General features: G+C 41.0%; 1 protein-coding gene across 3 annotated transcripts in view; it reads right to left on the reverse strand.

Moving 5' to 3' along the window:
- Positions 1 to 15,888, reverse strand: part of ME2 (malic enzyme 2) — a 50,325-nt gene extending 34,437 nt beyond the window's left edge. For 2 of the 3 annotated variants that reach the window (XM_089497401.1, XM_089497404.1), the window contains exon 1: positions 15,775 to 15,888. The gene's annotated coding sequence lies outside the window, so the exon portion shown is untranslated. Of the gene's footprint in view, positions 1 to 5,020; positions 5,039 to 15,774 lie in introns of those variants that run through there. The other variant, XM_089497402.1, reaches the window with a different exon arrangement.
- Positions 15,889 to 22,226: the final 6,338 nt, after the last annotated feature.

Here is a 22,226-nt window from a genome sequence, read left to right on the forward strand (position 1 = left end):
CACTATAAACCCAACAGAAAGTATTCCTCCCAACAAATTAATTTACCTGCCCCCAGCTAACGAACTACTTGTGGAATAGGATTGCCCTTCTATCCTGTGTGTGATCCTATACAAATCTAATCAGAAGCCTCATTCACTGCAACATTCCGCAACATTCCCCTGGACCCAAATGCACCCAACGCCGTTTGCCAGTGCTGGGGAGGGGAGGCATGGAAAAACCTGCTCAACCCAGTGTATTTGACATCCAGTCCTTAACCATGTATTTTTTAAAGAGCTGCAATGATCTGGATTTTCAGTAGTGTGAGTACACTACTGAATCGATCCGGATTATGCTGCATTGTTCCTGGAAATAGAGGTGCCTCCACTTTAAATTGATATGATGGCAAATGTGAATGGCAAGAGGGTTAAAATGGCATGGAGAGATTCAGGAATGGAAAATGTAGTGGGAACATCAATCCTAGTATTGCATCACCATGGAAATCTGGATCTCCACAGGACAAAAAAATAAGTGTGAATGTCCCCTATATGTACATCACTTGAAATTCAAGTACTGTATTTTCTCTCACAAAACTGCTATTTCATTCATGTACCAATATGTGCAGATTTAATCAACTGATTATCAATGAAAAACAAGCACGATTGACTGAGCAGGATTTCTTAATTGAGCAATTACACTAGTAGTAATTGTTGCAGGGATTGGAAAGCACATAAAACAGGGCTTCATCATAGCATCAAGCATGTGGGGTAAATTCTTTAATACCAGCTATGAGGTTTTAGGTGCTACGGTCCAAAAAGGATGCTTTCCTAAGCTCTACTTTTAGGAAACTGTTCCGGGCAAGAGGTGAAACAAGGATAAAATGTATGGGTTGCTTTTAAGTGAGCAAAAGACCTTTGGACAGTTGGAGGAAGGTGTGGGGTGGACCAGAAGGACTGGAGGTCATGGGCAAAGATCAATAAGGAAGGTATGAGGGCAGAAAGATGGGGAAAAGATTAGATGATCTAACAGAAAGCAGAGAGACTGTGAGACTGTGTTGGACCTAGAAGCAGTTTATCTACTTGTTCAAAAAGCCAGCAACAATTGCTTATGGATCAGTTCAGATGATATCTCTGGACATGTCCAATTCATGGTGCAAAGGAGAATAAAGATACCCTTGTCATTGACCTCCACTGGCCATGTGGAGATGTCATCAGGGTCTATCAGAGCAGGTGTTCATTCAACCACCTCAGCCTGCCCCCAAGAGAGTGTAAAAATGCAGGCTGCAATGTGGATCTATATCAGTGAAGGTCTTTTGTAAGGTCAGCAAGTCTTAAGTGCCTGTCCAAAATGAGCCATCCCACCACAGTGTACAGTTAAAAAGAGAATAAAAAACTGCTGTTGTTGTTACTGTGTGCCTTCAAGTTGTTTCCAACCCTAAGACAAACCTATCATGGGGTCTTCAGAGGCTGAGAGTGTGTGGTTTGCCCAGGGTCACCATGGTTTCCATGACCAAGCAGGGGTTTCCCTCTAGGGTTTCCATATCACCTTTCCACCATCACAGGCTTTCGTGTTCCCTCTGAGTTTAGCAGCAATCCTCACAATAGCTTGGGAACTGGGGGCTTTCCCAAGCAGGGATTCAAACCCTGGTTTCCACTGTCATAGTCCGATACTCAAACCATTACACCATGCTGCCTCCCAGAGGACTATATTGCTGTTGGGAAAATTCCCTCTTCCCAAGCTATTGTGAAGATTTCTGCTAAGCTCAGAGGCAAGAAGAAACTTGTGATGGTGGGGAGATATCCTCGGTCCTTAGAGTTCAAAAAGTCCTGAATGTGACTCTGTAAGCCCTACTCAACTATAAGGTGGGGCCTGTTGTTGTTGTTGTTGCTGTTGTGTACCCTCAAGTTGTTTCCAACTTATAGCACCCTTAAGGCAAACCTATCATGGGGTTTTCTTGGCAGAATTTGTTTGCCATTGCCATCTTCTGAGGCTGAAAGAGTGTGACCTGCTCGAGATCATCCAATGGGTTTCCAGGGTCAAGCAGGGATTTGAACCCTGATCTCCCAGAGTCAGAGTCCAATGCTCAAACCACCACACCATGCTGGTTCTACATGCATAAAATTTAACCCACATGGGCCTCACTCAAGCATGCATTCCCGGGAAAGCATGCATTTAAGTCAACATATGCTGGATCTCGGAAATGCAGACTGGCTTCAAAATGTCATTTCCAAGTATATGTGCAGGACTCCATACACTGGGGGCAGAGAGAACTGGTATGAATTCACCCTACCCCACATGATGGGTCAGAGCAACCTAAATATAGTGCCCAAACTGGCCCTACGTTCTGACTCTGGAAATAACCAGTTTTTGTACTATTCTCTCCAGCCAGCAAGGCTGTAGGATACTGGGAATAACAGTCCAAAAGAGTAAGTTTCTCAAGCTCTGGAGACTGTTGAGAGCTAATTCTATTGCTTCCCCTCTGTGCTTTTGTTACAATAAAGGACTGTCATTTATAAGCCACCTTGAACCTTAGGAATTGGTTAGGAGATAAGAAAAACAAATACTGATGTGTGAAATGGCTCTGACATATCACTTGTATGTATGAGTGTATGTGTGAGCCTTCAAGTCACCTGTTGACTTAAGCTGACCTCATGAATATCATAGGGTTTTCTTAGGCAAGGAATATGCTTTTGCTACTTCCTTCCTCTGAAGTAGAGCCTATAGCATCTGGTATTCATTGCTAGTCTCCCATCCAAGTACTAATCAGGATTGAGCCTGCTTAGCTTCCAGGATCAGGCAGGATTTGGTGCCTTTACGGTATTTAGGCAGGAACAGGGTGACCAGATATCATAATCGCAAAGGAAGACAAGGCACCACAAATTGTGGGACATTCAAGAAAAACCTAGGGCATGACCAAAGAAAAGCTAAAAACACTCATATAAATATAAATTTATGCTTCTTAGCCATGCTCAAAATGGAGGACATTTTGAAATTCCTCCTGGATATAATGTGGACATGTAGAACATGTCCTGGAAAAGGAGGATGCCTGGTCACCCTGGGCAGGAACAACTCTTGAATAATCATTTCTTTGGCCATCTAAGTAGCTTCCTTTCCACTAGGCCATAGGTTTAAAAGTGGTATTATGCAGGAATAAGCAAACAATATTGACCTCATCCCACCAACAATATCCAACATTGAGAGGTTTGTCTCTCTCTGAACCCTGCAATACGGATGATTGTTGGTTTCTGTGAGAAAACCTCTTATCAGGAGGCAGCTGGCCAGGTCAAACTCATCATTAGCACTAGATAAATGTACTTATCTAGAAGCAAATGTTTCCCATGAGCAAGACCCTGTGCATATGTTCCACTGTAGCAGCATTTAAATTTTATGCAAACAAAACTGTATCTATACCACATTGCTGGTAACCATGAAATGAAGCCAGGCTGGAATTTTATGATGGTGGAGGGAGTGCCCTTGTTCTTAGGGACCCCTTAGTCAATATATTTTTAACATACAAAAGATTTTGTAGATAAAATGAGATTATCTACATCAAATGCAAAGTCTAAACCAATGAAGGCCCATTGACGCAGGGCTTGGGAAGCTCTTTACTGTTGAAGGTTACACTTTCTCAGGAGTAATGAACATAAGGAAAATAAAAATAATTACCATAGAGGACCTACATAAATTCAACCTAGACAATAAGGAAACTGAAATAGTTAAAGATTTCTTGCACCTTGGATCAAACCTTGATCAGAGCGGAGACTGCAATCAAGAGATAAGAAGAAGACTAGGAATGGGAATGGCAACAATAAAAAGAACTAGAGAAGATCATAAACACCAATGATATACAATTGAGCACTAAAGTTAGAATCATCCAAGCCATGGTATTTCCCATGACTACCTATGGACATAAACATTGGAGATAAAAAGAAAATCAATTCATTTGAGATGTGGTGCTGGAGAAGAGTCCTGAGGATACCGTGGACAGCCAAAAAGACAAACAAATGGATTCTTGAACAGATCAAGCCTGAAATCTCCCTGAAAGCCAAGATGATCAAACTGAGGTTGTCGTACTTTGGTCATATCATGAGAAGGTGCAACTCATTGGAAAAGACAATAATGCTGGGAAAGGTAGAGGTAGAAGAAAGAGAGGAAGGCCACATGCCAGATGGTCAGACTCATTTAGGGATACTCTACAAGATCTAAGAGCAATGGAGGATAGGGGGTCTTGGAGATGTCCTATTCACAGGTCACCATAAATGAAGGTTGACTCAAAGGCAGCTAGTAACAACAATCTATTGGGGCTCATATGGCAATGGTCGCATACCAGTAGAGGGTGTTGGAGGTGTCTTCAGCGGCCATGGCCACCCTTTTTCTCTCCCCACTTTGTTTACACTATGGTCTACTAGGTCAATGACTCATTTCTTTTATCATATGTCTTAAGAAATTACAGCTTGGGGGATGTAGAAATGAGGTCCAAGGACATTATGGCTACAGGTGGCCATACCCTGGATCAGTTCAGGGCTACTATGCTCTTCATATATTTTTGAGACTGCAACATCCACCATTCCTTTCCTTAGCTATATTGGCAAGAACCAGTGTAATGTAGGGGTTTGAACACTGGACTATGATTCTGGAGGCTAGAGTTCAAATCCCCACTCAGTCACAGAAACCTACTGAGTATCCTTGAGCAAGTTACTCTCTGTCATTCTCAGAGGAAGGCAAATGTAAATCCCCACTGAACCAATTTTGCCAAGAAAACCCCATAAGTTTGCCTAAAGATCACCAAAAGTGGGAAACAACATGAAGGCAAGCAACAGTGGAAGCTGCCCACCCAAACCACCTGGGCAAAAGCCACCCAATCCTGGTGTGGATAATCATATGGAAGTCTTTTGCAATGCAAAGCAGCCCCAGAGAACAGTGGAAAATTGTTAAGACCCTGAGGAAAGAGTTTATGTTATTCTGTGATACAGTGATTCTGCCACATGGCAGGAAGCCCCATCCATCACCCCATCATTGGTTGACTTGACTACTCAAAAGTACCTGATGCAGAATCCACAGATAAATGTTGTAGAGACAATGCAGAGCTGCAGATGTGAACTGGAACAAAGCACAACAATGATCACTCAACAATTTATACAGCATGCCTTCCTCTGCTCCAACAAGCCCACATGACTCACAAATTACCAGTTTCTTAAAAAAAAAAAAAAATGCTGAGTAGGATCCCAAATAAGGGAATGCCTTGAACTTAGAAACTGTGACTGCAGAAAACTTCCACATTGAGCCAAATGCAATAAACAGGTCATTTTTTTTGTCATACAAAGCACTTGTGCAGGACAAGACCCATAAACCATGTCTTTTGTGCCAGCTGCCTTAGCTCTGGTTCTCAGAGGTAGACATGTTGTGCCAGGAAGCTGCACTGCATCCCTCTGTAGATGAAGGAAAGATAGTAAACAGGGCTACAGTCAGTCCTCCGTATCCATGGTTTCTTTATCCAGATTCAAGAATCCACGGCTCAGAAATATTCAAAAAATATATAAATTCCAAAAAGCAAAGCTTAATTTTGCCATTTTATGTATGGGCCACCATTTGACCATCCATTATATTTAATGGGACTTGAACATCCAACCTCAACGGAAACTAAGGACCCACTGGACTTTTTGAGAATACAAGCCCCCAACCACCATGGCCAATAATATTCTCTCTCTCTCTCAAACACACATACACAGTATACAGACCAGCTCTATTTGGTTCTTTCTCTCCTTCAGCTTATCAACTAGAATCACCCTTTCCAACATGGAGACATGAGACATTACAGGGCCACTCTATCACTTCTGCTTAGAGACCTGGGCTGTATTTACATGCCGCATAACTACCACAGCTATATGGAATTCTGGGATTTGTAGTTTGCTGAAAGACTTGAGGATTCTCTGCCAGACAACTCTAGTGCTGTATAGTTCAGGGGAGAATACTAGAGCGAGCCATTGTGCTGTAGTGGTTTATGCATTGGACTATGACTTGGAGACCAGGGTTCAAAACTCCACTTGGCCATGGGAACCCACTGGGTGACCTTGGGGAAGTCACACTCTCTCAGCCCAACACCCTCTAAACAAATCTCACCCATAAAACTCCCATGATAGATTTGCTTTGGGATCTCCATATGTTGGAATCAAAGCACACAACAACAACATACGAATGAATTCCAACTTCTTTACCAAACTACAAATTCTGGGATTCTGTAGAAGGAAGCCATGACAGCTAAAGTGGTAGGAAATGCATCTAAGTGTGCAGTGTGGATACACCCTAGCTGTCTGTTTCCTGCTCCCCAACCCATTTCCACTGTAAATCATTATAAGAACCTAATAACTTTAAAAACAACTGCCTGTGTTTGTTTCTCTACCCCACCACACCACTTCCTCTTCTCTTTTTTTCACTTTTGCATCATGCCATTCAGATGGCAAATTTAAAAGCAGAAATAGGCTTATTTTATGAAGGTCTTATCATTGCAATGTAAGTGGTATAGGGAACCCAGTGGCTGAAGAACCTGGTTAAAATCTCTACATAAATAATTTATTTACCTAAGACATTCCAAAACAGAGGTTCACTCCTCAATTTACAATGAAATAACTAAGAATTATACTTACGCTTCATTCTGACAATTTTGCTTCAGGACACTAACAAATCAGATGTCGAATAAGTGACTTATGTTTTGGAATGTGGCTCATTTCACCAGATCACTTGGCACTATCTAATTATTACTATTTTTGATATACTTTTAAAAATAAATATTGAACGTGTCTTAGATGTTTTTAATATGCATTATATGTTTTTTTGGTGTTAAAATGTGTGTTTTAAGATGATTTTAATGGTCTGATGACTGCAAATAAAGATGATGATAGACCAATAATTAAAACTATCCAACAAACATGGAGAAATCCAGTGATTCTCAAACTCTGGTTCTCCAGGTGTTTTGGACTTCAGCTCCCAGAAGCATCAGACATCTTGACCTATTTTCGTGGATTCTGGGAAGTGAAGTCCAAAACATCTGGAAGGCCAGAGTTTGAGAATCACTGAGCTAAAGTAACTCAGGAAGAACAATAATCCGTGATGGGTTTAGCTTCCATTTGTTTGTTGTTATGTACATTCCAAGTCATTGCGACCCAGCGGTGAACCTGTCATGGGGTTTTCTTGGCAACCTTTGTTCGGAGGAGATTTGCCATAGCTTTCCCTTTAGGCTGAGAGCGTGCGAATTGCTCAAGGTCATCCACAAGGTTTCATGACAGAATGGGGATTCGAACCCTGGCCTCCAAAGTCATAGTCCAACACTCAAACTACTTGCCATGCTGGCTTCCAAATATGGAAGTATGGCTTCCAAACCTTAAGCTAATCCATTCTCAGAGCCAGCTAGGCCTTTTGATAGCAGCATGGCCTAGCAGCTTGAGCTCTGGACTATGGGCTTGGGAAACCAGAATTCAAATCCAGCTCGGCCATATAAACCCCATTGAGTGACCTTGGGTAAGTCACTCTCTCTCAGAAGCTGGCAGTGGCATACTCCCTGTGATGAAGCTTGCCAAGAAAACCCTGTGAAAGGCACAAGTTGGAAACGACACCTAACAGGCACACAACACACACACAGATTCACATGCCTGTCCTGCTCATATACAGAGTGGGTTACTTTTTGTTATTGTTATTAACAACAAACAGGATAACACAGCAGGTGCAAAAAAGAAAAGAAGAGTGTCTCTTCACTCTATGGCTTCAAACTCTTTCCCCCTCTTTTCCACTATTAGAGATACAGTCTTTCCTACTGTCTAGATTCAAGCCATAGCAGGCTTCAGTGGTCCTGTCCTCTTGCCAATGTAGACCTTTCTGAGTAAACTATGGAGGAGAATCCCACAGCCTTCCTTGTGGAGCCCTGGTTAAATGCCAGTACTGTAGCCACAATGTTGTAAGTTCGATTCTAGCGCAGGGCTCCACAGTTGACTCAGCCTTCTATCCTTTTGTAGGTCAGTAAAATGAATACCCAGCTTGTTGGGGACAATTGGCTTATACATTGTAAACTGCTTGGGGAGTGCTAGTTCACTGATAAAGGGTATTGAAACGTACTTGCTCTTGGTATGCAACTGTCTAGCTTAAGTCATCTGATTGCAACTAACAGCCGCTGTAGCAAACATAGCCAATTGTGAGGAATGCTGTGAGTTGCACTTCAACAACATCTGGAGGGCCACATAACTCCCACTCAACACACCCTGTAGACCTCATCCCACCTCATTTCCTTTGCGAAGAGGACAAGGACATCAATATACACAGATAGGTACCCCAAGGCATCTAGCCAGGCCTTCACTGCAACACTAAATCTGTGTCCAAACCAGATCACTTGAGATGACACCAAGATTGAATGCTCCTCCATAGTAATCATCCTTTCTATGTAGAAAACAAATATGTCAGGGGGAGGCAAACTACAGATAGATAACTAACATCTCGGAAAACAGTCAGGCCTTTCTCCTAGCAATGCAAGCCTTCTCTCTGCCTGGTAGACACTACAATGGTTCCTCTACATTCGCTGGGGTTAGGGATGAAGGATCCCCGTAAATGTGGAAAAACCATAAATAAAAAACCCTATTCTTTTTACCCAAGAGAATACCTCTCTAGGAATCTCCAGGTCCTCCAGTGCAACATTATGGTCAACATCTGCCAGAGGTTAATCACAGAATCATGCTAGAGGACCTACAAATACCCAGAGAAGTGCTTTCTCTACGAAGCTCTAAGTTTTCCAGCACAACTCTATGGTTAACATCTGGCAGAGCTGCGCTGGAGGACCTAGAGATTTCTAGAGATAACATATTAATCAAAACTGAAAATAATCAAAACCACAAAAATCAAAGCCACAAATGTGGAGTGCTAATTGTATTTTTTTCCATTGTAAGAATATGAGTGAATCTCCAAACTGCAATCTCAAGAGAATCTCCAATTACAGTCTGAATTTACAGCTCACCACAAGGCAGATCTTAATCCACAGGCATCAGGAGTATCAATAAAGAAGTACTTGATCTTCCCTTGAAACAAAAAACTTGAACCATAATCCCGAGTGCTCTCTTTTCTTATTAAAATAACTGGACCTTCATTGCTTAAGGCAGAACAGGCACACACTGGATTAGCTCACCACTTTGGGAGAGATAAAGCAGGCTATAATTTATTAAACTGGCAATTTCCAGGTACCAATCAGCTGACATGTTATGCCTCTGTTTTAAACAGACACACACAAAGCATTTCTCTCCCTCTGTCTATTAGATTTCACCTCAGTTAATTCTTCATGTTTGTTTTCCTGGAGCAAAAGAGAGGCAAAGGCATTTCCATAAGGCTCTAACAGAGGCCTTAATGCAAAAATAGGCATCTTGATCAAAATGGGGCGGGGGGGGGGGGGTTGTCAAAAATAGGTCATAACCCAAAGAGTAACAGGTAACTACAGATTTTAGGGCAGTTTTACATAACTGGTTTGTCAAACTTGTTAAAGGGTTAATGCTCATTTTTAATAAGAGGCCACTTTGGCTACAGCTGCAATTTAGAGATATTGTGATAGTAAAAGGAAGCTTCATTTAACCTCGGTCACCTATTTGCTTGTGGAATAAAAAGCACCCACTGGCGGGTTACAGACCGCCCATTTGGGGAGGTCTGGACCCGCCCCTTTCCCTGGAGTATCGGGGCCTCAGCGGCCAGAACGGCAGCCACTGAGGTCCCGATCCGCCCCTTTCAGGCTGCGGGGAAGCAGCAAAACGCCGCTTCCCCGCAGCCTGAAAAGGGATGTCCCTGGGGCTTCAAGCCCCAAGGACACCCCACGGCGGCGGGGAGAAGAGAAAGGGGCTGCTTGGCCCCTTTCTCTTTTAGTCCGCTGGGCGCAGCCGTCTGAAGGCTGCGCCCAGCGGACTAAACCAGGAAGGAGCTCCGAAACGGAGCTCCTTCCTGCTCCGTGTTCAGGGCACACTAAACGCCCTGGCGCGGAGCAAGGACGTCACGTCCGCGCCGCCCTGTCTAGAGGCGGCGCGGCCGTGACGTCCTCATGGCGGCGGCCGTATGGAAGGGCCGCCGCCGTTTAGTGTGTGACGAGCACGCACTAGGGTTAGGGTGGTGCAGAAGCACCGCCCTTTTGTAACCCTAGTGCGTGCTCGTCACGCACTAAAGTGCCGGTCTGTAACCGGCCACTGAGACACAAAAAGAAACCTGAAACTGCAATCCAAAATGGTGCTTAGTTCTGGCTTCTCATCAACCACTTGTCTGATTGCCTATGGGGAACAAAATAAACCTTCAAGCAACCAGGGATGGGGGCCTGCATAAAATAAAATGGTGTGGGTTTTTTTGGTATTTTTCCCATTACAAGTAGCAGTCTGAGATCATAATCTAAAATGGTTTGTTGCTGGTTTACAAATCTTGACTTGTTTTGGGCACCGTGAACCATCCATCATTCCAGGTCCAGATGTTATGTCAAGTGGTTTGTTTGCCTGTGTACAAGCACAACAAAAATCAAGCAAACATCAAGAGGTCAGTCATACACCTGGTGGCTTCTAAAGCCAGGGTTCCTACCTTACTGTTTGATTCCCTGCTTCGTCATGATGCCTGCTGGGTGACCTTGGGCATGTCACACTCTCTCAGCCTCAGGGGAAGACCATGGCAAACGTCCCCTGAACAAATTTTGCCAAGAAAACCCATGATAGGTTTGCCTTAGGGTCGCCGTCAGTCAGAAACAACTTGAGGCATACAACAACATTAACAGGTATCTTTACTAAAGCATTCTTCTCAGAATTTTAAGAGGGAGAAATCAGGAAATGCAATTTTCTCTCACGAATATATATACACACACAACTTTCAGTAGATTGTCTCAAAACCACAGCAGCAGACTGCACAACATCTGGATTCAACTTTGCACCTGAATGGCCAGGGATTCAGTTTAGGCTGTGTGCCTTAATTCCTGACAAAGTCAGACCTGACCATGATGACACTTGCCATAGTTACATCTAGATTAGGATATAACAATAGGCTTTGAAAATACGTTGGAAAATGCAATTGTTCCAAAATGTAGCAGCAAGAATGCTATTAGGTAGGTGCTCCCAGGATTGTAAATACCTATCCTGCAAGGGCTATATAGCTTACTAACTTGTTTCTGGGCAACAAAAATATCACCAGAGTGTGCAGGCTTTTGAATTCTTCAGCGCTCTTCATCAGATGTCTACTTGTAGTTTTATGGTAATCTGTGTCCTGGAGGCTAAGATGAAACACTTGGACCTATTTTCAACAAGTAACAAAAACCTTCTTGTTAAAACAATCACTTGTTTGATAAGACAAGTTCGTTTCACTTAACATTTTGCTTTTATCTGCTGTATCTGCCTTTTTCTAGCATACTCTTGCCACTTTAAAACTTTATTCTACTTTATTTTTGTTCTGAACTGTTGTTAGCTGCCCAGAGTGGTGTGTAGAAGGGCACAAGAAAGTCAGGATCTATGTTTTTACATAAATAAGCTCATGACCAACCCCCAAAGCCACATGTCATGACCTGTTAGCTGTCTGGTAACTCTCCTGCTTTTAAAATCCCAACTACGCTTCCTAAACAAGTCCTTTACAAAGCTACAGAACACCAGAGTACGTGAGCAATGAGCATTAATGTTTGGTTGGTCACAAATTTGTGTAAGCTTGTGGTAAGACTGACTGATCTGAACCCTGTATGACAAGATAGAATTGTTCACATATGGGTGCCCACATATTGACCTACCTACTGGATCTAAAGGCCAGAGGCAGAAGCAAAAGCATACAGTGCTAGGAAAATAACCTGGCAGATAGCTTCAGTAAACTGAGCCAAAGAACATACCGGTACTATAAAAGCACAAACCAAAATATCAGATATGTGGTTAAATTATTTCTCCATTATATGGAGGGTCCCAACTGCAGCACACTGTTTTTAGGGACATTCAATACCTTGCATCTCTAGTGTTGGGGTTTAAGTAGCAAACCACATGGCAAGCCCACCAACAAAAAATATTGGAGAGACACTGTTGATCTCAGTAGGCAATCTGGATGAGACAGACAAATGCCCTGAATTGGAAGAGGGCAACTTATTATTCTCTCTCTTTAAAAAAAAAACACATTCGGTAGGTGTTGTGCAGAACACAAAACCCATCTTAGCTGTACTGCTATTTTACTGGAGCAAAAGTGTACTATAGCCAACTTTCTGCTGTTATCTGCAACAATTCAAGATGAGATGTAGCATCACATCTCATTGAATCAGAAGCAAATAATCAAAATCAAAAGTCACAAAAGAACCGTAATTTACAGTTGTTATTTTGCAGTATTACATGATTATAATAATAATGTTTATATACCGCTTTTCCAAATTAGATCAAAGCGGTGTACAACAGGAAGTACAATCAAAGTCAAAATAAAACATAACAGGCCTCTCTCCCCCTCAAGATGGTGGTCAGAAGGAGGGCTTTTTCTTCTTTCAGGCAGGCAGTTGGAGCTAGCCTGCCTATCTCCCCCCAAGATGGTGGCTGAAGGGAGGGCTTTACTTCTTCAGGCAGGCAGTTGGAGCTTCCTTTTGTGGGTCAAAGAAGGAAGTGCAAAATGAAGTGCAAAAGCAGGCTTAATGCTGAACATAACGAACACAAAAATAATGACCACCAAGGAACTACATAAATTCAATCTAGATAAAGAGGAAATCAAAACAGTTACAGTAGTTCCTGTACCTTGGATCAAACATTGAACAGAATGGAGACTACAGTCCAGAAATAAGAAGACTAGGAATGGGAAGGTCAGCTGTGAAAGAACAAGACAAGATCCTAAAGAGTTTGTAGAAGGGCGGTATATAAATAAAATTTTTATTATTTATTATTATTATTAAAGAGTAAAGATATATAGCTAAACACTAAGGTTAGAATCGCCCAAGCCATTGTATTCCCCATCACCACGTATGGATACAAGAGCTGGATAGTGAAGAAAGCAGATAAGAAGAAAATCAATTCATTTGAAGTGTGGTGCTGGAGACGAGTGCTCAGGATACCATGGATAGCCAACAAGACAAACAAATGGATCCAAGGCAGAAACCTCCCTGGAAGGCAAGATGATCAAATTGAAGTGGCGTCTATGGCCCCATACAGACAGGCCAAAATAAAGCTGCTTCGGATCACTTTGGAGGTAAGCTGTTTAAATGATGTGTGCAGCCTAAGAGTCCGGAAGCCTTGCCAAAGCCATGCTCCAGTCCTAAGGTTACCTTGTGTTGACTTGAGAGGAGTTAACAACAAACAATAAACATGTGGGTCACTACACTGAACTTCCCCCATTTCTTTGTCTCTGTCCTTCCCTTTCCTTCTTCACTTGTTAGAAGCAACCAGATTGCTATTTCTCAGCTCTACAAATGTTAAATTTGAGCTTGGGGAAAGTCACTTCTTTTGACTTTAGAGGCTACAATCCTCCATGGAGCAGGGTCACTAGCTAGGGGAATCTGGAGTCCAAAACAGAGTGTTTTCCTAGCTCTGCATTATAAGCTACAGCAAAGGGAAATTCAAAGATATAACCGTGTTAGTCTGTAGAATCAGTATGCAAAAGCATCTGAGGAAGTAGACTGAAGCCTACAAAAGCTCATGCTGCCAACTTCTTTCTTTAAGTTAATTTCAAAGGTGCTACAAGATCTCGCTACAAGCAAAGGGAAACGTTGGGAAACGTTTTATTTAAAAAGAATAGTCATGTCAAAATATCGGTTGCTGAGTTTGAAACTTTCACTTCCTGGCATTTACTGCTGAGACAAAAGTTCATTTCAGGCCAAGAGCTGACACACAGAACAGCTAGCAGCTATGAGGACTGGATATGCACAAAGAAGTAAAGCTAGTTTTAAAGTTTAGAAGAATGAGGCTCTTCAGTTTAATCTTGAACACTGAGCTGGTCTTCAATTTTGAAACTTGTTCACACAACCCTACCTTCTGATTTAAGATCTTAGTAGAGTAAAAAGGGTGTGGGCATTTTCCCCTCCTTTCGAATGTTTAAATCTTACACAAATTTCTTTCCACTTGCCGCCTTCAAATAAAAATATTAAGGACAGACAGGACCGCTTCTCATACTTCCAAAATGCACCAGATTTCCACACTGCAGAAATAATCCAGTTTGACACTGCTTTAAGTGCCTTGGCTCATTGCTGGGGAATTCTGGAAATTGTGGTTTTGTGAGACATTTAGCCTCTCTCTGTCTGAGAACTCTGGCACTACAATAAACTACAATTCCCAGGATTCCCTACCAGTTAGCCAGGGCAATTAAAGCGGTCTCAAACTGGATTATTTCTGCAATGTGGATTGGATTTAGGAAGCTGCCTGCAAGAATGCAATCTGTCCCATGATTTATATTTCCATTTGTAATAGCAGAAAATTTGAAAATAAATCCACACAGAACCTGCAAGCAAAGATAAATGAATAAATACATTTTTAAAAAGTCACACACTACTGCCTCCAAGAGAAATCGGTTTTGGTGCCATCTAACTTGAGAAACAACTGTATGTTAGGCCTTGGACATTTAAAACAAAATGAAACCATACGGGTTGAGAATCATTCCTAAGCACGGATGCTTTACTTTTTGCTTCAGAGACACAAAATCCAACCAGAATCAGTATGAAAGCCTACATAAAAGAAAACAACAGTGTGCAAGAAGTACAATAACACCCACAGTCCACAAAACAGGGATACCTTTACACGGCCAAACAAAACGCACAAAATAAATCAGGTACCGTAACATGCAAAACCCACAAAACAGGGATACCTTTGTGTGTCCCAAAAAATAAAAATAAATGTATTTTGTGCATTTTGGTTGACCGCGTAAAGGCATCACTGTGGATTTTGGATGTGGTTGTACTTTGCTCTATGGCCAACACAGCTAATCCTGAAAATGTATAGAAAGATATATATCTTTATATACCACATATCTTCATTGTAGATACACTATACAGTCGGTCCTTCTTATACATGGATTTTTTATACACGGATTGAAGCATACACGGTTTGAAAATGTTCCAAAAAAGTATAAATTTACCTTGATGTTCCATTTTTTATTAGGGACACCATTTTGCTATGTCATTATACTTAATGGGACTTGAGCATACACGGATTTTGTTATCCATGGCCATGGGGGATCTTGGAACCAAACCCCAGCGTATAACAAGGATCCACTGTATCTTCATATATATCTTTATAAACCACATACCTTCATCTTAGACAACCTATATCTTCATATATATCCTTATATACCACATATCTTCATTGTAGATACACTATATCTCCACATATATCTTTATATACCCTATATATTCATCTTAGACACCCTATATCTTCACATATATCTTTATATACCACATATCTTCACCATAGACACCCTGTATCTTCATATATGTATCCATACATACCACATGTCTTCAAATATGCCATATAGATCTTCATATATTCAAAAATGGCATTCTTAAAACAGGTGACAATTCCAGTGCCTTCTGCTATGACAATTATCAATACTATAATCTTGGGGTCATACCTTAAATTATGAATTTACACTGAACAGACTGCCTGAAATACAACAAAATGAAATCCTCTCCCCACCATATAAATTAATATCCATATAAAGTAAGGTCTTCAATACAAATGAAGGTCCCAAAGAGAAGCCTGTTGAAGAGGAAGCCAACCAGGAAGGAAATAATAATTAAAAAATTAACTCAATCATGCTGATAAAAGGGAAACCAAAAAGCGCTGGCTGTAATTCTGATAAAACAAGGCCATGGTTACCAAACTAGGAGGCGAGGCTGCCGCCTAGAGCTCTTTGTTCCAGGGCTGGGTTTCTGTGATGCTATTCCACAGCGTCCCCTCAGGAGCTCCTTCCTCCATCAGAGCCTAGGCTCGAATGAGGCTCGCCAGGAGGAGGCAGGGAGGGGCACCCAGGAGGCGGGCGCTTTGGCGAGTGACGTCTGCCCTCGCCAATGAAGAGCGCACACCGACAGTCAACCGATCGAGAGCTTCAGCCAATGGGGCTTTCGCAGCTCGGTTTCACCCCAAAGAACTGGAAGCTGAGGACAGAGGGAAGAGGGGCTGTATTTGAATATGCTAATAGGCCGGCCTGAGGCAGCCAATCAGCTTGCTCTCGTAAGGATGGGGCTCCTTTGGAAGGACCACCGAGGGATGCAGATGAAAAGGAGGGCTCTGATTGGATGATTCCAAGAGATGCTGCTAAAATGGGAGGATGAATAGGACTGACTGTGAATAGGAAAGTTTGCAAAGGAGGGCAAAGGGCAAGGGCCCCATTCGTTTTCAAGCAGGCTTTTGGCAAATGACTAAGGAGTGAGATTATATATATACATATGTATGTATACACACATACATATATACACACTATAGGGAATATATAGAATGAAGAAGGAACAGGCCATATGAATTAATGAATGTAAGGTAATGGATCTAGAAATGACTGTTGATTTGTTTTATTTATTTATGTAATAAAACATTTTAAATTTTATATATATATATATATATATATATATATGGAATCTTGTTAACTACCTTTTTAAAGGATCTAGAAATGATTGTTTTGTTTGATTTATTTATGCAATAAACATTTTAAATAATAAAAATGATGATGATGATGATGATGATATATAAAATATATGGAATATATAGACTCAGAAGATGGAACAAGCCATATGAATTAATGAAGAATGATAAAATAGAACTATAAATAACAAGAATACTCGTTAACTACTGAAAAAGAAAACTACTGAATGTATGTGTGTATATATATATATATATATATACACACACACACATACACACACACACACACATACACACTAAGATAATGGATCTAGAAATGATTGTTAATTTGCATGATTTATTTGTGCAATAAAATTATTAAAATTATTATTATTATAATTATTATTTCTTTCCCAGCGCTCCTTAAGGCTCAACGCCGGGTACAAAATGTTAAAATACAAGACACAATTAAAAACACACACACACACACATAAAAGCATCAATTAAAAATACAATACTATAAAACTATTAAAATACACTCATATAATACATTCTTTAAAATGTGCCAATTAAAAATTGAGATATATTGCATCACTTTGTTTTCTCTTCAGATCATATAAATCTTTCGCCTTTTACACTTTTGTATTATTTTTAACTGTACTGCTTTGTCAAAATATTGTAACCTGATCTGAGTCCCAGTTTTGGGGGAAAGGGGGGGGGGTATAAATAAATATAAGAATAAGAATAAGTCATGATTTAAAATTAACTGCATATTCCTGTATCCTCTGGAAGGACCACCAGAGGATACAGGATGACAAGGAAGGATAGCAATAGCAATAGCAAGTGCATTTCTATACGGCTTATTAGTGCACTTAAGTACTCCCCAAACAGTTTACAAAGTGTACGCTAATTGCCCCCAACAATCTGAGTATTCATTTTAGCCACCTATGGAAGGATGCAAGCCTGAACTGAGCTTGAGCCTTTGGCTGGGATTGAACTCACAACCTTATGGTTTAACCCCAGGGCTTCAAGGATCTGATTGGCTGGTTTCAATAGATGCTGCAAAAATGGGAGAGGAGGATGAATAGGATTATTTATTTACTTTGATCCTGCCTTTCTCCCAAAGGGACTCAAGGCAGGGCACAGCAAATGTAAAACAATACCATTTAAAACTATACAAAAACATTTAAAATGTATAAATATAAAATTTAACAAAAAATATATAAACAATTTTAAAAGTTAAACCAATTTTGCATTAAAATATAAAATGTATGGGGGAAAAAACCCTCTAAACAAACCTTAAAATCTCAATTACACAGCATGTAAACCCTTGTCAGGCTGAGGTAGGGGCATTAATGGCCAAGGGTCTTCCAGATATATATTCCCTTGATATGCTTTGCTTTGAACAGGTTTTTACACTATATATATATATATATACTATGACCATATATATATATATATATATATATGGTCATAGAATCATAGAAGAGTTGGAAGAGACCACAAGGGCCATCTTGTCCAACCCCCTGCCATGCAGGAACTCACCATCAAAGCACCCCCGAGAGATGTCCCTCCAACCTCTGTTTAAAGACCTCCAAAGGAGGAGAGTCCATCAGCCTCCAAGGGATTGTGTTCCACCGTCAAACCGTTCTTACTGTCAGGACGTTCTTCCTAACATTGAGGTGGGATCTCTTTTTCTGTAGCTTGGATCCATTGTTCCACATCCTAGTCTCTAGAGCAGCAGAAAACAAGCTTGCTCGATCCTCAATATGTTGTTGTTGCTGAAGTTGTTTCCTGCTTATGGTAACTATAAGGTAAACCTATCATGGGGGTTTCATGGGCTGAGAGGGTGTGACTCGCCCAAGGTCACCCAGTGGGTTTCCATGGCGGAGCAGGGGATCCATATTTGTTGTAGTGGTTAGAGCATTGCACAGCATTATGATTATGGAGACCAGGGTCTGAACCCCATTTGGCCACAGAAACCCAATGGGTGACCTTGAACAAGTCACACTCTCTCAGTCTCAACAGATGGCAATAGCAAACCCCCTCTAAAGAAACTTGCTGAGAAAATCCCGGGACGGGTTCACCTTAAGGTTGCCATAAGTCGGAACCAACTTGAAGGCACACAACAACAACAACAACATGTCACCCCTTAACCATTTCTTCTCCAGGCTAAATATACCCAGCTCCCTAAGTCTCTCCTCATAGGACGTGGTTTTCAGATCCTTCACTATTTTAGTCGCTCTCCTTTGGACACACTCCAGCTTGTCCACATCTTTCTTGAATTGTGGTGCCCAGAACTGCAAACCTTATTCTAGGTGAGGTTTGACCAAGGCAGAATAGTGGCACTATTACTTCCCTTGATCTAGACATTGTATTCTCCTTGATGCAGCCTAGAATTGCAATGGTTTTCTTAGCTGCTGTCTCACATTGCTGACTCATGTTCAGCGTATGGTCCACTAAACCTCCTTGATTCTTTTCTCATACTGCCATCAAGTCACTCATCCTTTATCTGTGCATTTCGATTTTACTGCCTAAGTGTAGTATCCTGAATTTCTCCCAGTTGGAATGCATTTTGTTAGTTTTGGCCCAGCTTTCTAATCTGTTAAAGTCATTTTGAAGTCTGATCCTGTCCTCTGGGGTATTAGCTACCCCTCCTAATAATCTGTTGTTATGGGTTTTCTAAAAAAGCATTCTAACTTACTGCATGTTTTTTTTTTTTTGGGGGGGGGGGGTTAGCAGTATCTATTTAAATTCTGTCCTGAGCTGCCTTGAATGTCACTATTGGGACACTGCTGGGATATTTAAATAAATAAATAAATGTGAAATTGTGGTGGGCCGATCAAATACCTCCATGTATTGCTGGCTATTTCAAAACTATTTATTCCTTTATTGATCTGATATATATCCTGCCTTTCTTCCCCAAATGGGATTTATGGCAGCTTACAAAAAAAAATAGTTGTACACTCAATCAAAATATAAAATGAGTGAAAGCATACAGCTTTTAAAACACAATTTTAAAACACACCAGTAAAAATGAAAAATGGATACTCCATTCCAGAACAAGCAAGACCAGTTGGTAAACAGACTGGATTAATAAAAAGGGATTTGCGTCCCAGCAGAAAGACAACAGGGAGGGAACCAACCTAGCTTGCCCTAATAAGAAGTTCATGCAGATTGTGTGGAACAGTTCTTTTTTCAATTTATATGTGCGATGGGGTTAGGCAACATGTTTAATCCTATGTATATTGGCTTCCAATTAATTTAGCTGCACAGTTGCTGACCCAAGGAAACAAGGAATGACATATGCAAGAATTGCTGACATCCTTCAGGATACTTTCTTTTTGAACCAAAAGTCCTATTAAACTGAAAGTCGCCTTCTTGTGCATTTCTGTTTTTGTCTTGTGAATTTCAGTTTTAGTCCTACACCCTCTTCCTCTTAACATATGCATATCCACTGTTGGGGATATATGTTGTTATAATTGTATTATTTTATGTTGTAAACCGCTATGATCTAGGTAGGAGTAGCGGTATATAAATAAATTTTTCATTTCATTTTCATTTTTCATATGGATCCTTTTCATATCCTTGCCATAATTCAGATAAGAAATTGGCTCTCAGATGACAAATAATGCAAATAAATGTTTAAAGGAACATGAAGGGGAAATTCCTCACTCCATCCCTCTTTTCTTTATTATATTAATTTGCTGTTGTTGTTGTTGTTGTTGTGTGCCTTCAAGTTCTTCCAGACTTATGGTGACCATAGAGGACTCTATCATGGGGTTTTCTTGGCAAGATTTGTTTAGAGAGGCTTTCCCATTGCCATCCTTTGAAGCTGAGAGAATGTGACTTGCCCAAGGTCACCCACTGGGTTTCCATGGCTGAAAGGGGATTCTTAACCTGGTCTCCTGGAGTCCTAGTCCAATACTTTAATAGCAAAATCAAGGTTTCCTTTTTGAAATATATATCTTTTTAAATAAAGGGGCACTGCTTCTCTCCGAAGCCAAAGAGCCAGCGTTGTCTGAAGACTGCTCTGGTTGTCGCTTGGTCAGCATGACTGCACCAAATGCTGTTAATGTGGAGCTATTATAGGGTTTTCTTGGCATGTTTCTTTGGGGGGTATGTGTGTGTTCCATTGCCATCCTCTGAGGCTGAGAGTGGGTGGACTTGTCCAAGGTTACCCAGTGGGTTTTTATGCTCAAGTGGGGACTTGAACCCTGATCTCCAGATTTGTACTCACTCAACAACATCCAAACCACTACACCACATGACGATTTCTCCTTACTTGTAGTTAAAACAGATATTACAAAACTCCAAATGTCAGCTGGATTTTTTTCATCCAAAGGAGATCAACACAATATAGCACTACTCCTGGAACTTCTCCATTTTAGGGACAATAAAGGAAAAACATACAAGTATTTAATGTTATGTTGATTTTAACTGCATGGCATTTTAAATTATTTTGATGGTCAGGGTATACTTTTTTTTTAAAGAGTAATAACAACACAAAGGTGTGAGCTTTAACACCTCAAGATTAAACAGCCTGGAGCTTGTTTCGTTTTACACAAGTCTGTGAAAGTTGATGGGCAGTGTAACAAAACTGCATCTTTCTGTATTTCATTACACTTGGATCCCACTCAACAGCTATGGAACTGTGCTTAAATGCCTATGGCTTTTTGTATTCCATCCGTGCATCTGAGAAAGTGGACTGAAATCCACAAAGGTTGACACAAAATAAATTCAGATTACTTCAGCCAACAGCCACTGACCAAGAGAGGGCACTCGTCGTCGCCCTCACTTGCCACCATTTCAAACCTTTGTGCTTTTAATTTTTCAAAAACTTTTACCATAAGGAAGCCTGTGTGATACAACAACTTGAAGATATTGTTTTGAACAGTGACTGATCTTAGTGAACGGTATGATTTCACTTGGTACTGTGATGCAAGTTCAGCTAGACTCTGATTCTTTTGATATTATCTGTTAAATCAAGCAATCCAGATTGTTCATGGCAGACTTAAGAAATAAACCAAGGGCTTTCCTATTGAAAAAGGTTTCTTCTTTGTTGTAAGCATGAGCCCCACCTCCAAGTGCACTAAATAATTTTCCTGATTCTTTTGTGGGGTGGGGAAATCACTAGATAACTCTTAGGGCTGGTCTCTCTGTGTGTATGTGTGTGAGTTGTGCACCTTCAAGTAACTTGTAACTTATGGTGATGCTAAAGTGAATCTAGCATGGGGTTTAATTGGCAAGATTTGTTCAGAGGTTTGCCATTGCATTCCCCTGAGGCTGAAAATGTGTGACTTGCCAAAGGTCACTCAGTGGGTTTCATGGCCAAGCAGGACTCGAACCCTGGTCTCAAGGATCATAGTCCAACACTCAAACCACTCTGCCACACTGCAAAAATGATCTGGTTGCAATTCAGACTTTCCTTCAGTCCTGAAATGTCTACCATTGCATTAACTTAAAACTCCGGTTGAGCACCTAGAAATTCAGTTTCGAAATCCAAAGGTATCCAAAGAAAAGGATATGGTACAATTCTGTGAAATCCCAACACTAAGACTTGGCCTCACAAAGGATGGCGATATTGCACTGGATTGCAAAGGAAGTATATTTTTGTGTTGCAAATGGATGGTAAATTCCCTGGACTTGGAAAATCTCCCGGTTGCCACATGGCTATGAAGAGGAGGTGCCAGCCTGCAAGAGATAACCATCCA

This window comes from Sceloporus occidentalis, unplaced genomic scaffold, assembly GCF_023333645.1.
Source record: "Sceloporus occidentalis isolate IW3139 unplaced genomic scaffold, rSceOcc1.0.p SCAF_1, whole genome shotgun sequence".
Taxonomy (NCBI): domain Eukaryota; kingdom Metazoa; phylum Chordata; class Lepidosauria; order Squamata; family Phrynosomatidae; genus Sceloporus; species Sceloporus occidentalis.